This window comes from Pelmatolapia mariae, linkage group LG3_W (assembly GCF_036321145.2).
Source record: "Pelmatolapia mariae isolate MD_Pm_ZW linkage group LG3_W, Pm_UMD_F_2, whole genome shotgun sequence".
Taxonomy (NCBI): Eukaryota; Metazoa; Chordata; class Actinopteri; order Cichliformes; family Cichlidae; genus Pelmatolapia; species Pelmatolapia mariae.
Genome location: NC_086229.1, coordinates 67,420,639 through 67,438,433, shown reverse-complemented (window position 1 = coordinate 67,438,433; position 17,795 = coordinate 67,420,639). Strand labels below are relative to the sequence as shown.

The window sequence follows — 17,795 nt, the reverse complement described above, 5'->3', positions numbered from 1 at the left end:
CTCCTGAGCTCCTCCCTTCATTCTTTCCTCTCTCTTGACATTCCTGTTCTTCCTCGTCTCCACGAGGCTCTTTTTCACCCGTTTTCCTACTTTTTTCCTTTTTATTGTTCCTCTTTTTCCCAAACCTTTATGTCTCTTTGTGTGCCCGTGTATGCCGATCTCCCTCGCCCCGGGCCTTTTTACACTCCAGTCGGTTCTCATGGGAAGGAACCTCATCAGATACTGTTACAGTCAGTGTGTGTGTGTCTGTGTGTGTGTGTGTGTGTGTGTGTGTGTGAGGTCTGTTAAACAGTGAGCAGGTTATTGATCTGACAGTCAATCATCTATCAGAGTGGGACGATCATTGGCCTGTTTGCGATTGGTCGGATCTGCTGGTGTTGATGTGTTAGCATGTGTGTGCGGCTGCTCTATAATTTCATCCTCGGCGGTCTGTAATAATCACATGACTGACATTCCAACATAAGCTGACTGTGTGGTGACTCGGGGAAGTCCTGAGCACTTAATGCTTCCATCGCTTCACTGTTTTATGGATAAAATTATCTGACGTGGATGTAAAGTGTGAGATCCTCTGGTAGAGGAGTCGTCTCACTCTGATTAACCACGGAAACACCGTGATGCTACAGCGTGGACATCTCCTCTGAAAAAACGACCTTTGGTTCAGTTCAGAGTTCAAACGAATCCACAGCAAGCACATTTTAGTTTGTTCTGAGGCTTAAGAAGAGTGTCAACCGAAAAATGTTCAGTTTCTCTGAGTATGTGTTTTACAGTGCTTTCTAATCCAGTTAAGCACTCAGTGCCCTGAGTACCAGTCTCTTTCACACAGGAGCTTTTCTCGAAGCACTTTTAACCTCAAATTAACACTTCGATAAACACAGTGAGAGCGACCAATGCTTCGGTATTTTGCCCAAGGACACTTTGCCACACACGCTGGAGTAGCCAGGGATCGAACCACCAACCTTTCAACTAGTGGACGATCTGCTCTACCTCCATCCTGTTCTCCAATTAGACTCCAGCTTCAACCAGAGCATTTTAGGCCCCTTCACCACCCACCTACAACAATATAAAAGGGCTAACTGTGTGGTAGCTCCAACAGCACCGTTCACAATAGCAAATGACTGAACTAGTGAACATCAATGGACATCGGCCGAACAGGTGTGGCTCAGGTGGTGGAGCAGCTCCTCCAACCTGCATGTCAAACCATCCATGGTCAATTTTCTGAACCCAGAGCTGTCTCAGAGTCATCCACCCGAGTGTGAGCGTGTGAATGTTAGAATAAAACAGAAAAATGTTTGTATGTCTGTATGAATAAGTGACTGAATCTTGTAGTAAGTACAAGCCTCGAGTGCTTAAATGAAGTTGAAACGCACTCTTTATAAACATCAGTCCATTTATTCCATCTTTGGAGACTCTTGTGTGTGAACGAATTCCTGATTTTACTGAACAATTTATCCAAATAAAAAAACTAAACCACCCTCAGAAGTACATTTAAGTACAACTGAGTACAATCCTGGCCTTACTAATGAGTAAACCTAACTCTGTATCTTGTTCTCTTTTTGATTCAGTAAAATAGTGAAACATAACACTACAGCTTCGTTTGCAGGTTTAGAAACAAACACGGATTAATCCGCCACTAAAACTAGTCCCTGATATACGCACCTTTCCCCCTGCTTGCACGTAAACTCCTCAACATTAAATAAAAAACTATAAGAGCGACATTAATGACGATAAGACTTTGTTGGAGCGTGAGTGTGGAGCGCAGGAATCGGGGGATCGATTGTTGGGTCTGTTGGGTCTTTGTGACGTCCTGTCTCAGATCAGGTTAGTTTGTTTCCTCTGCGATTGAGTGAGATGTCACTATGGGGATGCTCATGCAAAGAGAAACAAATGAAGCAACAAACAAAGTCACATGACTTTTGCCTTTGCTGGCTGCAATGAAGCGTCACACGTGTTTAAACCAAAGCAGCAGCGAATCATCTTTGTGTGACGTCTCAGTGAAGTGAGACTGATGAAACCAGAGCGCGACTCCGAGGACCAACGGACGGTTTTACTTCAAGTTTGTTTGACATTCCTGCTGTAAATTTGATCTGCTGCGGTTTTGATTTCATTTCCATCTCAGCCTTTAATCTCATAGCACAGATGTGACGCTTCTCCGATCAAACCCGGAGATACTGAAAGCAAAGCTGGCAGCAAGTTCTTCACAGCGACAACAGGAGGGCATGAAAGAGCAACAACAACAGCACATCGTTTCACTTTTTCTTCTCTCTCCTTGTGTGAAATATAACAAACAACAAATCAGTCGTCACTACGATCGCGTTTGTTATTCTTTCTGCTGACACGAATTTTAAAACATGGAAACCCCCACACATTTGTCCCCCTTTCATATTTCACAAACTTTAATGCTCATCAGTTATTAGAAATGCCAGCGATAACATCCACTGACGCCTGTGGCTGATATTTATCTGCTGCCTGCACTGGTTAAATGCTCAGAAATGATGTAATCAGTCCTGAATAAGAGAGGAAATATGAAGCGATGAAAATGATAAAAAAAAATATCTAAAAACATATTTATGAAACTGTTATTTCAAATGGTGGAACCTGCAAACACGTAGGAATGTTTAACACTAAACACAAATGAATGTCACAGAGCAGCTCAACATTATGAAAGCTACTGTTGTGTCATTTATTTAAACACAGGTGGCAGGAAAACGACTAATAAAGCTCAAACAAGCTCCTTTCAGGCTGGACTGTTTTTATTCAGGCTCAGTCTGAAGCCAGTTTTATTTAACTCTGTGTGAGAGCAGATCAAGTTTTACAGGTTTTTATGTTTGAGTAATGTGATCATTATTAATATAAAACATCACCAGTTTCCTCAAGCATCACAAATCCAGACACCATTTACAAACGCGGGCAGTGGACCTCAAATCGTGGTGACAGCTCTTCACACACACTGTGACATCATCGCTCTGATCAGCACCGTCAGAGTCTCGCTGCACATTTCCACACAGCTACATCAACATCTGCAGCTCAGTGAGCCAAAGCATCTCAGTACCTCTGCTTCTGACTTCGTATTAAACCTTTAAATACTTTTTAACCCTGCACCCTACATGCAACCCTACAATTAAATGATTTTATGTTATACTTTATGATTTTTCTGTTTTTGCAAACGTTTTTAATGTGTTTTACAACCTTTTATATGAAGCAATTTTTTTTAAGTTTTCTATTTTTAAATGTATTGAAATTGTAAATCAATATTTCAATAAAATAATTAAATTTTAATATTAAAAAATAATATAAGAAATTTTAAGGGATTTCCAATTTTCACAATTTAAAAAACTCATTTTTTACATTAACTTTTTATTTATAGGAAATTTCCATAATTACCTTGTTAAAACATCCTTTTTTCCCCCTGTTTAAGACACATTATTTACATTTTCTTAACATTTCATAGACTGCTCTGACATTTCTTGTGACATTAAATTATTAATTTTCAAGATATTTTTCAATATTTGTAATAATTTTTTGTTTTTCCCATACATTTTTTTTGCCCTTTTTTTAAACAGTAATATCTGGTATTATTTTCCTAATACTTTATTTCATTCTTCATTATTTAAAATTTCCAGCGATAATATTTGTTTGACATTTTTAATGTACATATTTCGTGCCTATCAGCACCATTAATAATTAATTATTTCAAAGATTATTGTTGATCTATCGTGGTTTCTCCTCTACCAACAGCTGATCACAGACAGATGTGAACAGATGTGAGTTATTTTAAACTTTAATGACTTAAACTGAACTGCTAATGAGTGTAAATGTTCTTTGCTGTAAGGGTACAGTGAATGCAGCATGCACACAGACCAGCAACTGCAGTGTGTGTGTTTACTCTGCTAACACAGAGACAAGATGGTGGACACAGATACTGGATTGTGCTCTAATCTTATTGTGTGTGTGTGTGTGTGTGTGTGTGTGTGTGTGTGTGTGTGTGTGTGTGTCTAGGTGAGCAAGCAGCCTTCATACCATAGAGCCCGGCAGAAACGCTGACTTCACGCCACAGGCATCCCAGCACACACACTGACAGACAGACACACACACACACACACACACACACACACACACACACACACAGAGGGGGTGATTCAGAGTGTTGCAGTGGAACAGGCCCAGCTAGTCGAGCTGCTGTTGGACAGACTAACCAGCTGTTTAAACATGCAGGGAAACAAAGAGGGTTTCCAGCTTCACGGGAAAAAACATCCAGCCATGCTCGTTGTTGCGGCTCTCGCCTTTAATCTCACAGCTAAACCAGCTGGATCATCTGCCAGCCAATCAGCTACCTCTCAGACAGAGACAGAGCGCACTCAGACAGAAATTACACAACACACACACACAGAGTCACACCACATGAGCAGGAGCCTGGAAACAGAGGCAGCCGCAGTCTTGCAGAGAATCCGTCTCAGGCTCAACATCTGTCTCTCTCTGCACTGAAGCAGCAGCTCAGACTCAAAGACAAGTTTTCACACAAAGGTAGTAAAGAAAGGAGGACGAACGTGAGGCGATCAGATGCCTCTCTGATGGCGTCATGTGACGATAACCATCTCAGCCTGAAACACGAAACTGCATCTGCAGATATAAACACGACTTCACCAATAACACGAGTTCAAGCGACTGATGGGAAACTGGAAAAGTCCCGCGCTCGCTCATGTTTACCTGCTCACGCTACCTGCGCGCTCCCCAGCTAACCTTAGAGAGACTCGGCTTTCTGAACAACAGCGAGAACATAAGGGAAAGGACGGTCAGCAAGAGAAATCAATAAAAAGAGCAGTCGTCTGTAAACACAGTCAGTAAACTCGCTGTGTGCTGCAGGTCGAGTAAGGCCAAAGTCACACAAGCCTGGAGACTCATCAGCAACACACACAGCTGGGGCATGCACATTTTCCCCTAGCAACAGGTGGTTACTATGAGGTCAGTGTGAGTGGGACTTAAAGGTGAGTAAAAGTGAGCCTTTGGTCAACAAGTTCAAGACATAAAACTTTTAGTTCAAAAAGTCCAATCTGACCGCAAGTAGAACTCCAGAATAATATTTGGGTCAAAGGCTTCCAACATAACCTTCACAGGGGTGCCTGAAAATCTTCCAGAGGAGAAATTCACTTTTTAGTGGGAAACATGCAACATTTCAGGTCCCTGCTGTCATCAGTTCCCTCAAAAACATCTAAAGGATGACGGTAGGGGTTTTCTTAGACCTTTATTTAGAAAACAGCCTGATGATTATGGATGGACTCGCAGGAGTGGAGCTCAGGCCAACAAAGAGTGATGGAAAGAGTAGAACGAGCAGCGAACCTGGTAACTGGAGAAATTCATCCAAGCAGGGGACTCTCAGGAGGCCAGCTCTCCCCTGACGTCACATCATAGGTAAACCTTGCTGTCAATACACTTTGACCCCTCCAACATCCTGATTCAGACTTTGTAGTCCTTTAAATGAGGACCTGCACAAACACATTTTTCTGTTTGTCACAGCTGCAACATCGCTGTGACACCCTGAGACAACACGACAGCTCCGCATACAGGAAACAAACTCCTTCCACCGTGCACAGTCTCCTCAGATCACTGAATGATGGATAAATGCAAACTTTAGCCTGTAACTAAACACGTGTTCATGTAAAGCAGGACAGAAATGATCCAAATAACCACTTTAAACAAAGCCAAATGAGGCCTGAACAGCACTTCTATGCAGTGAAATCATAAATGTTCGGACACAGTTCACTTTATTAATGTGACACTGAAGAAAACTTAAAAACTGACAGATTCTCAGGCGACTTCTGCACAAGCAAAGAGTGGCTGTTTTCTGTGGCTCTAAAGCAGATCAATGCTCGTTTAACTTCAGACATTAAACCCTGAGTAAATTGGAATAGTGTGGATTTCTTCACTCTACTGAAGTTTATTCATAAACACTGTTTCCATAAAAAACTCCACAGATTAAAGGACACCGTTCAGTTTTCTGTGGGATCATCCTGCAGAGAAAAACATCTCACGGGTTGATTATTGATCTGCTGTAAAGACATCATCACCATCTGACAGTCATGTGTTCAAACTCCCACAGCTCCGCTCCCATGTGCTGGCCTCTGTGGAGGAATGTGATAATGAATGGTCTTCATACCGCACACACACACTTCCTATGGTAACATATACACACAGACAGCTAAAGATAGCCATCGGCTGCACTCGACGCCCAGTTTGCACAGAACTTTTTACACTGTTTGATCAGAGCTGGCTTTACATCCTGGTCACATGACCTGGAACCCCGTGCTGCTTTCAGTGCAGTGGGAGATATTAGCGGTGCAGACTCAGCATGGATAATGAAAGCCTCACACTTCCACACAGTCAGACTCATCAAACCCCCCAAGAGCAGGAAAACGAAGTTGCAGTTTCTTTAGCGGCCACTTGAGGCAGTCTCCAAAAAGTGACTCAGTCCCCATAGACTTCCATGTTGCGATTTCCAACTTTACAGAATAAACAATGATCTTTGCACAAGCTGTCCAAGACTCTGAGCTCCGGTATTGTTAGGTGAAATTGCCTCAACACAGCCTGCCTCTCCCTTATGACTGCTGGGATAGGCTACAGTGCTCCCCTGACCCCTGAACCGGATGGATGGATGCTAGTTAACACTAAGTAGCAGCCGTGATACTGACTGATAACAAAGATGGCTGATGACCACCGTCTCAACCAAATACGATCAGCTCCGACTCCAACAAACCAACATGGTAGCTTTGGCATCGTTTATAACTGTCTATGATTTTAGCTGGTCATGAATACATCAGTTTACAGTCAGTACTAGTCAATGACTTCCGTCTTCCATCAGGCCTCAAACACTTTCAAAAAGCTGCACTAAACTAAAGGGCATCTATTGACATGGCTTTATTTGTTGGACCAACATAAACCCAAATGCATAAATCCTGTAGATGAGAGAGAACAGCACTGAGTCCTGATGTTTGAGGAGCTGAATCCAAACAGCAGGTCCTTTTACTCTGACTCTAAATATAGAACCACTGGCTTCTAATGACTATAAAAACAAGACAATCCAAAGAAAGCTTTTAATGCTTGCATTCCTTTTTTGCAAACTTTTCTCCTTTGGTCTCACGTTATAAAACCAGCCCTCTCTCTAAAAGCCCCAGACTCACTCCCCGACAGGTTGTGGCAGGTCAGCTTGAGCCGGAGTGACAGAAAGATGAAGCTGAAACCAGTTCAGCCATCCGGGAACAGTTTGGTTTCAAAGTTTCACTTTAAGTTTAAAATGGAGCAGCGGAGCAGCCCGGCATGATATGTACACAACAACATTTGTAGTTAAAGACTCCAGCTTTCAACAGCCTCAGACAGAAGAAGACAAAACAGGAAATGGGACAAACCAAATAAAGTCATTAACTAATTGCAGCAAACTTCCTGTCCTGTTTGTCAGGTTGCAGTTTGATGTCTGTTCAGAGGAAAAACAAGTCCAAACATCATAACTGAAGCATCATTTTTTCCATCCGGTCAGACTAAAAGTCATCAAGTCAAATTAAGCTTCAGCAATCATTAGTTTTCTTTCTTTTCCTCAAACTTTCTCCTCTTTGTATGAATAAGGAAACATCTAAATGGTGTTTCACTGTTCAGTCTTCATAAAAGAGCTTTTCTCTTCTCTGTGGTCCTTATCAGTAATCGGATTACCTGGGAACACCTGCTGGATAACAAAATTAGAGATTTAAGAGAAGAAGCAGGAAACCTGTAAATACAGGTGGGCAGGAGGAGGCTGAACTTTACCGCTCTGCAGTCAGGCTCATGCTTGATCTCCGATCACCTCCACAATCCGCTGCAGCCGTATTTGTTTCCATCAGAAACCAGCAGCAGTGACGCTCTGCTGCAAAAATGTTGAATGAGTGCCAGTTTTAGGATGCCGTGTGCGTATGATTAATGTCTGCTCAGACAATAATGCTGGCTCAGGCTGGTAGCTGTCAGCTTTGTACTGATTGATGGTGTCACCATGAGTGAGGCGGTATTTCTTAACGCCACATGAATTTGTTTATGTTAGGAAGGTTTAGTCTGCTGAGGGCTCAAACAAAAGAACTTTACCTGAAGAGAGACTCTCCATCAGTCTCATGTTGTGCTGCTTTACATAATGTGGATGTTTGGCGGGGCCACCATTGGTATGCAGGCCTCATATTGAGCCTCAGAGCTCTGAAAACACCAGTGATGTTTCAACTCTTGCACTACAGCACTCATACATGCATGGAACGACTATTTGGCAATCCAGCATGTTTCCTAGAAGACTGCATTACGGAAATAAGCTCTGCATGTGCTCATAGTCAGTGCTTCAGCTCATTTCTTTCACCATCCACATTACAAACATCTGTTTGCACAGACAGCTCCTCCCTCTCCACCAAACACCCGAGTCGGTGTAACCTGCAGGATCTGCAGGTTAGGCAGATCCTACTGCTTTTTTTAACCCCTCCTCCGCCCCAGCATCCACCTGCAGTCTCCGGTTTCCCAGTCACTCCTCCCAGTTTCTATGTATCGTATATTTGGTGACTAATGAGCTTCACTCTGACTGTGATCTGAAGCTTTCAGGAATGATTTCAATTGTCTGACTGCAAACCCACAAAGAAGAATTATCAAATGTTCCCTGAAAGCTTTCTGCTGTTTTCAGGAAATGGTTAACAGTAAGACAACTCAGCGAGGGAATGTTTGGGGTCACAAAAACTTTTTAAAAAAGCTAGTTTAATTTTGCTTTCTTCTTTCTTTGTTAGGAAACACTGAAATGTGCTGTCAACAAAAGATGGATGTAAGTTCTTGGTCAGGGGAAAAAAAAAAACTATACTGTATAATTTCTGGAGAAATTGCAGTCAGACTGTTGTTACGGCCAGACTCGGTCTGCAGCTTTCAGCTGAAAAGCTGGAGGTAAATAGTTTGATTACAAAACCTGAATGGAGACAGTGGTTGAGAAGTTAATCAAAAAAACTTGAAATGACGAAAAGACATAAACAACATGCTTTTATTTTTTTAAAATTGGTCTCTTAAAACATACCCATAAATTCCTATAGCTACCAGAGGCCTTTTATTTTGAAATTCCACAGCATTATAGCATCCAAGTATTGTTTGATGATTGGAGTTTAAAGAACCCTTTCCGTTCAATTCCAATATCCTGAGGCTTTTATTTTGAAAATAACCTATTTATTTTGAAAATAGTCTTTTGATCAAATCCCTGCATCCATCTTTTATATACAGTCTGTGGAGGCCAAAATCATATTAAACATCATCTTCGGTCACGATTATTTTACACAACTACCCACAGACTTTGGAAAAACTGTTGGGTTTTTTTGAAAGACAGATTATTTTTAATTAAACTAACTTTAAATATATAAAGTGAGGGAACCCTGAGCTCCACGAACATTTCTGTTGAGTTTATGGTCTTAGTCGTTGGTTTGAGCCAAACAGGATGACAGAGGTGTGAAGGAAAGGAGTGAAGATTTAGGGTGGGGGATCTTAGAACTGACAAGTCACCAGTTTCTCCATCAGGTCCTCCCCTCAGTCATCAAACACCAAGACAGCAAAGGATAAAAAAGCTCAGATGAAGTCCTCGAAAAACAACATTTGACCTATTAGGTTGAATACATACAACTACATCCATCTTTTATCTACAGTCTATGGGTGAGAAGCACCACCCAGCCGCTGACATGTGTATACTTCCTCTCTCAGACAGTGAGGACCAGTGAATAGTTCTTATTTCATTTAAACCTGAAACAAAGATAGATATCCACACTCTGACATGACGAGGAGACGGTTTGTTTAAGGTTTTGTGGCGTTACCCAATAACGTCAGAGCAGAATTCAAACAGCATGCAACTAAAAATACACACACGCACACACATACACACAGATAGCTCAGATGCCAGCTGAGAAATGCTTTAGCCTCCTGGGCTAACTTTAGTAAGGCAGACATGAGCAGCGGCAGAGGAGAGTCTCAATATGCTGAACTCTGCGGGGCCAGAAGTATGTGGACACACCTGTGCTCATGCTGAGGGCAAGGTTCAGCAGGTAATGGCAGGATTTAAGCCGACTACATCTGTAAACAATGAGCAGATTAACGCTCGTGCTTCTGGGATGAAGTAAGTCCATTCGTCCACATACTTATGGTCACATGAACAGCTATGACATTGATGTAACGGTGAGTAAACAACCTGAGGCTGAGATAACAGCAGTTCTTTGAAAGAGCCGGTTTGTTGGCAGTTTAGTAAACACGAGTTTCAAAATAAAAGCTAAGAAATGCACTTGAAAGCACGCAAACAGCCCCGACTGATCACTTCGATCATCTCGGCGCAGGACTGAGCGCACAGAGAAACTGGAAACACGAGCCTCAGCTGTGATTTCTCAATGCAGAAACATTATATTAGCGGCTGTTTGGAAACTGACTCAGTAACTGACTAATCACAAATGAACATGAAGGACTGACAAAAGCAGATGAGGGCAACGTTTTTCTCCCTCAGGCTGATGTAGATACAGTAAACAAAGGCCTGACAAATGTTAACATTGTTAGTTTGTGTTAATAAAACACGTTAAAACAAAGATGTATTCCCAGAGAAACTGCTTTACACTGTATGATAAACATTAGACAATTTTAATCTGTGTATACAAAGTAAATACCTGCACAGAGTGTGAGTCACATGAGCTGTATCTTTAGTGATTTGTAGCTAGGGCTGCCACGATTAGTCGACTAGTCACGATTACGTCGACTATCAAAATAGTCGACGACTGATTTAATAGTCGACGCGTCGTTTGAAGCTTTGTAAGATCACAAAAGACGCAGGATTTAAGAGTGTAATAACGGACTGAAACAGAAGATGGCAGCACTGCATGTACAAGGATGCCAGCTGCCGTTAAACCCCGAAGAAGAAGAAGTAGCTCTGTCCCAGAATTCATAGCGCGGCCCAGCTCAGTTGTCAACAATGGCGGCAGCTAGTTAGTTTTAATATTACTCTTATTATTCATTCTGGGTCACAAAATAAACATTTAACATGTTTTCAGGCGAGAATGTAGCTGTATAAACCTCAAATATCTGCTCAGTTTATCAAGACACCACATATTTTCAAAAGCGCTCCGACGTTTTTGGACACGTCTGTTACCCACTAGCTCGATAGCTAGCCGGGGGCAAGGCTCACTAGAGCCCGTGAGAACACAGACTCCCGGCAAATCGTTTTCAAACCCACCGCCGTCTTTCGCTACTCAGGTTAAACATATATAAGTCACTTAGATAACTTAAAAATGTTATTGTTTGGCTTTTTTTTAGTATTTTATTTGTTCCTGAGTAAATCGGTTTGGCTGAGATTAAAGTTATAGTTTTTACACGGCTGAATAAACGTCAAGCAGACACCTGATTATCAGAAGTGTGAGATGATCGAGAATATACTCCGGTGTCCTGTTAAATTTTAGATAGCAAGGAGTTTATTAAACTTCACCGAAACAATCTGCAAATTTCATTAAAATTTAATAAACTATCATCTTCTCTTTATTTTTAGTTAGCACATACTTGAAACACTTAAAGCTGTAAGCTAATGATAGTTATATAAGAGCAAATGCATGCTGGTGCAATAAGCTGTACGTTTTACGTCCAATGGATGCACGATCTGATTAGTCGACTAATTGCAAAAATAATCGGTGACTAGTCGACTATCAAAATAATCGTTTGTGGCAGCCCTATTTGTAGCAAACGACCAGTTCAGGATCTCAGTTCAGAGTTATCAAGCTTTCCTTGTTTCTCTTGTTTCTGAGAAGCGAACGTATAAAATAAGCTATCGTCTCTATGTTTGTGTCGATGCACATGCATGCACAGAGGCATTGTGCTAATGTAAATTACCTTAATGTAAACTCACGTAATGCACAAGTACCAGTTTAAAGATCTGGGGGGTTTTTATTCACTTTGATCTAAATGTGCCAATTATTATTATTTTAATATGTTCTAACACAAATACAAACCCCAAGAGTCACTGATTTTTCAGCACTTATGTAACTGGTATAAAGCTGTGGTCACATCACTGTGCACAAAGCGACCAATTAGGTGAGTGTAAATGTGCTGGAATGCATCTGAGGGCTTTTATTGTGAAATGCAGGAACAGGAAGAAACCCGCTTTGCCAATATTTAGAAAAAGTTGGTGCATATGTTCTAGTGACAGACATCACTTCTGGATCCAGAAACCAGTGGGTGATGTCGCAGTGGCTGTGTCCATCTTTTATATACAGGCTTCGGTTCTGATGAATGAAAATGTGTTTAAAGTAGATTTAGTTTAGTTTTCTTTATAATTTGATGAAATAATGTTTAATATTTTGTATCAATCCCTGCTGACATCACAGACTTTGTGTCTTCTGATAATCTTTATCTGATTCAGACAAGACGGCTAACCGTGAAAATAATCTGCAGATTAATCAATAATGAAAATGTTCTTTAGCACAGATGGAGCTGCAACTAACATTTAGCAATAAAACAGCAGATTAGCTGAGAATACCAAGAATACCAAAAAACATGACACTGATTATCACAGGCTGACCTTCACAGAGCACTGCTGCAAACTATTATCATTTTCATTATCAGCGGGCAGCTTTAACTCTGAGACATGGTGCCGCTTTCAAGGTGATGCATCTCATTTAGTCTTAGCTCCAGCCTCATTATTCACTTTATAATAAAACAAGAGGAAATAAATCAGCAGGTCTTCCTTTTCAGATGCATAAATCCGCAGAGATTTGCATTCTTTACAGGATTGTGCTTGAAAAAAATGGTGACATTTGTGCTCAAAATAATGAAAAATACATTTAGAACAACTCAGATATTTAACATGCGGGGCAGCAAACCCCTCACACTTTAAATTATGAATAAAAAATGAGTTGAAATGAATAAATCCACAGGTTGTTTATTTGTATTTACTGTTCTTAAGTTTCAAAACTTTTATTTACTGTAAAATTGAACTTCTAAACTATCCGAATCTGTTTTCCAAATGAATAAAAACGATAAATGAATGAAAATATGAATACATGAAAAGAGAAATTAAGGCTCAAATGAATTAATAACACGTAAAGGTGGAAAAGTGCAGTAAAAGTACCTCAGTCATAATAACAGCATTAATAACTACGTATGCGCGTGCTCCGCTCTGATTGGATCCCGTTACCGGAGATGACTCACCTGTACAGGACCGGAGGAAACCGTGAGTCTCGTGGAAGCCACACGATGCTCCGCTCACTCTCTCTCCATGTCCGCCTTCAGTAAACAAAATCAAACAAATAAACAAACAAAGGCACGCGGGGCAGCAGCCTCTCTTGGTTCCGGTCCCGGTGCGGGCCTGTCGGTACCGGGACAGCCGGGCAGAGAGGGTGGGGGTGGAGGGATTTGGGTGGGGGCGCTGCTGCCTCACAGAAAAGTTCCAGCGTACACTAACCGGAGCTGCTCCAAGGAATAACGGCAGCACCGGCGCCTCGAGCTCAACTTTTCTCCGGGCTGACGTCACCGTCCGGTGAGCCCAGGCTGGGGAAAGTTGAGGCCCGCCGCTGGCTGCTGGGGCGGTGAATCACGGCAGCTCCGGGACAGCCCGTCGCTGAAAAGTTGCTAATCCGGTGGTCGGTCCGCCTCCTCGCGCTCCTGTCCGCGTGGAGCGGGCCTCGAGCGGCGAGCCGGGAGTGAGCGGAGAGTTTGAACGGAAAAATGGAGGAAAAGGAGAGAGAAGAGAAGGGGAGAGAGGCGGAGAGGCTGGCCGGTGGCCTGGCCGCGCGGCGGGTGAGTGCGTGTGAGTGCGGGCGCGTCCCCGTGACGGAGCTGGGACGCTCACAGACAGACAGACAGACGGACAGAGGTCTCACTCTGCTCGCACACGTGACTAATGATACTTTTAGTTACATTGTAGCTGTCCGCGCGGGAGTTTGTAACAAAACTGTAACAAAGTGTCACTTTTACCACCACTGATGAAAAAACTAGTAAAAGCGTTCATCATTAAAGATGCTCATAAGCAACATGAGAACCGGAACAAGGAGCTACATTATGGTTGAACACGTCATGCCAGTGTTTCCATGTAATTTTAAACATGCTTCTCTTTGTGTTCAACTAAAAACCTTTATGTTTAATAAATAACGCACATAATTCAAAATTTATAGTAACTTGAACTAGGAAATTTAAAAAAATATATATGTTTTTTTTAATTAAGAGCTGAAACTCGTCCAGTGCTGCTGTGACAGTGGTGACTTGCTCTGGGATCAGTGGGGAACTTACAAGCATGAGCCGGTAATAAACTCTACAGGATCGCTAACTGAAGGACTGGTGGAGTGAATCATCTTACTCCGAGACGATCTCCGGCGCCATGTCGTCCCCTGATGGTGGAGGAGTTAAAGGAGCAGTCCGTCTGTTTCCCAGACCACAGTCAACCTGACGGTTGATCAGCTGTTAGAACTGATGCAATCCAAACTGAGTGATTCAATCTAAGAGGGACTTCTGAGCAGCGCTTCAGAGACTGTAGGAAAACTGCTCTCTTATCATTTTAATCGAGATAGTAAATTCCAGCCACACTTGAACAGAGAGATGTCAAATATTAGTGTTTGTGGGAAACGTGCATCATCATGCCTCCAGCAAAGATAAGATCGATGTGATCTTCATTTTTTACAGAAACCATCGCTCCACTATAATAAAAAATCATAAATTACATTAGATTCAGCAGATGTTGCAGAACTTCATTAAGAATCTGTCAGTTTTCAGTTTCAGAGTATAGTAGTGGGAGCCGTGTGCACATTCATGGGTTTACTGCACACAGGAGCTACTGATAGTTAATTCAGCTATCCTTAACAACTGGAAAAATCTGAAAAATACAGGACTGTATTTATGTTAATGGGCAGAGAAATACATCTCTGTGTAGTGCTTAAAACTGAACAGCACCACAGTGTGATTAAAGTAAATTAGCTTCTCTGTTTGATGGGTAAACACGTTCTTATCTTGTGTCTTTCTGTATGCGTGTGTTTAAGGTAAAACATCACAAGTGTGCCTGTGTGTGTTTTATGCTGTTTACACAGTCATGCTGTGGCGACTTGACTTCCTTTAACGGACAAAAAGCACATCCCCATAAGACAGGTTATTCCGTTTCTGGGTGAGGACTTTAGGGTGGGAGTCCCGGGAAAGGTTGGAAGTTGTGTGACGTCCTCTGAAGTGAAAAAAACAAAAAACTACTTTGTGTGTCTATTGTTTCTCTGTCTTTGTGAGGACTGTGGGCAGTCCTCCTTTGGGACCTTTAAAGGACTTCTGGAGGGGTCAGTCCTGGTTTTCAAGGACATGTGACTCTATTGTGTCAGGGAGGGTCCTCACAAAGATAGCAGTACGAGCTCGAGTGTGTGTGTGTCTATAAAACAAGAGAAGGTGGAGTCAGGAAACACCTGGAAGTCAGGAAACAGACACACACACACACATATTCATTACAGAGTTTCTGTCAACATGCTGGTGATTGTACCTGACCTTTGACCTCCTTGTGACTCATAGCATAGCTGAAAGTGGATTGGTCCACACTTTGCCTCCTTCAGGAAGGTCTGGGATTGTCCTGTGATGTCATAAATTTGAGGTGGAGCTCAGAGGTTAAAGGTCAACACTTTGCCGAGTTAAAGGGAAAATCCCCACAGCTGCTGCGCCCTCTGCTGGACACCACTAAACATTACAGCACAGTGTCTGCATCACTACTGATAGGCAGTCAAAATCAAAATCAAAACATGAAACTTTATAGAACTCCTACTCTCTGGATTTCATGTTTTATAATGAGGGGTTAAAATTATTTAATTTAAATTAAATTATTTGTTAAATTATATAATTACATTATTTAAAAATGGCCTCAGATATGACATATTAAATTTTGTTCTTATTGATATAAAAAAGCACATGGACCTGGAGGTTTGAGATGTTCTAGATGTTTGTGGCTGCAGCTGAACTAAACAGTGAGTGAATTGTTAGGATGGGGTGCAAATGCATCTCTGGAAAGTAAATAAGTGCTCTTCATTTAACACAAGACAAAAGGAACCTGAGCAAAAAGACTTTTATTAAAAATCCTAATGATCACAGGAAGCCAGACTCAAATGGCTTAAATCAAAATCCAATTCATGGCCACTTCCTCAGTGCAAGTATTTCAGAATTGCTCCTTAGAGTCCTGTTTCAACTATTCTTTATGTGAAAAAAATCATGCATTTGCTCAAAACAAAAACAAAATCTGGCCCCTAACATTTTCACAAAGTGAAATAGAATAGAATAGAATAGAATAGAATAGAATAGAATAATCCTTTAACTGTCCCACAAGGGGAAATTTGGTTGTAACAGCAGCCAAAAAGACACATATACAAACAAACAGTACACAGGACACAGAACAGAAACATACACAATTTTTCTTAAATATTTACATTAAGCACAATGGTTACTATATACAGAGTATTGTACAGTTATTAAATTAAATAAAAATAACTACAAATAAGAGGCAAACCAGGTTGTAGTGCGAATCGGTTGATTAAATTGTTGCAGTTACAGCGCAGATGTAAACATCTATGTTTGTTGGGAGCAGTTCTGATTGTACAGTCTGACAGCTGCAGGGAGGAAGGACCTGCGGAAACGCTCCTTCATGCATCTAGGATGCAGCAGTCTGTCACTGAAGGAGCTCTGCAGTTCAGCAACATTTACATGCATGGGGTGGGAGACTCTGTCCATCAGAGATGTTATTTTGGCCAGAGTCCTTCTGTCTCCCACCACCTGCACTGGGTCCAGGGTGCATCCCAAAACAGAGCTGGCCTTCCTGATGAGTTTATCCAACCTCTTCCTTTCAGCTGCCGATAAACCGCTGCTCCAACATACCACACTGTAAAAAATGACAGATGCCACCACAGAGTCATAGAAGGTCTTTAAAAGCGCTCCCTGGACTCCAAATGACCTCAGCCGCCTCAGCAGGTAGAGTCTGCTCTGACCCTTCCTGTAAAGAGCATCAGTGTTGTGGCTCCAGTCCAGTTTATTATTCAGGTGAACACCCAGGTACCTGGGTGTTCACTATCTCAATGTCCACTCCCTGGATGTTCACCGGTGTCAGTGTGGTGGGTCTGCGTCTCCGGAAGTCCACCACCAACTCCTTGGTTTTCCCAGCGTTGATCAGCAGGTGGTTCTGCTGGCACCAGTCCACAAAGTCCAGAGTCCACTGTCTGTACTCTGAGTCGTCCTCACCTGTGATGAGGCCGACTATGGCAGAGTCGTCAGAGAACTTCTGTAGGTGGCAGCGTGGGGAGTTGATGGAGAAGTCTGCAGTGTAGAGGGTGAAGAGGAACGGTGCCAGCACAGTTCCCTGTGGGGCCCCTGTACTGCAGACCAGCGTGTCAGAGACACAGCCCTGTGACCTCACATACTGTGGACGTTCTGTGAGGTAGTCCAGTATCCACTGGGACATGTGGTGGTCCACTCCCGATAGCACAAATATTATCATTATTATCATTACACGAACTTTAAACTATATTTTAAAAGGTTTTACTGTTTTTTCCCCTCATTTTTGTTGCTGTTTTCCAACCTCAGACCCACCACAGAGACTCATATAGCTTTGTATTTGTGTTTATTTGATGGCACATATTAACATTGCAGCATTTAAGCACGTATACAGCTGATGCAGTGCATACAGGATTTCTAGCCAAAGCTAATTTGCAGGTCTTGCCCCTGATTCTGCTTTTAAGACACAACATATCCATACAAGTGTAAGATCAAACAGTTCAAAAGCAACAACAACCATGATAATTTTCATAATA

General features: G+C 42.0%; 1 protein-coding gene across 1 annotated transcript in view; it reads right to left on the bottom strand.

Moving 5' to 3' along the window:
- Positions 1-13,774, bottom strand: part of kif1ca (kinesin family member 1C, a) — a 33,529-nt gene extending 19,755 nt beyond the window's left edge. The window contains exon 1 of the mRNA XM_063469763.1: positions 13,192-13,774. The gene's annotated coding sequence lies outside the window, so the exon portion shown is untranslated. The remainder of the gene's footprint in view (positions 1-13,191) is intronic.
- Between the last annotated feature and the right edge of the window lie 4,021 nt (positions 13,775-17,795).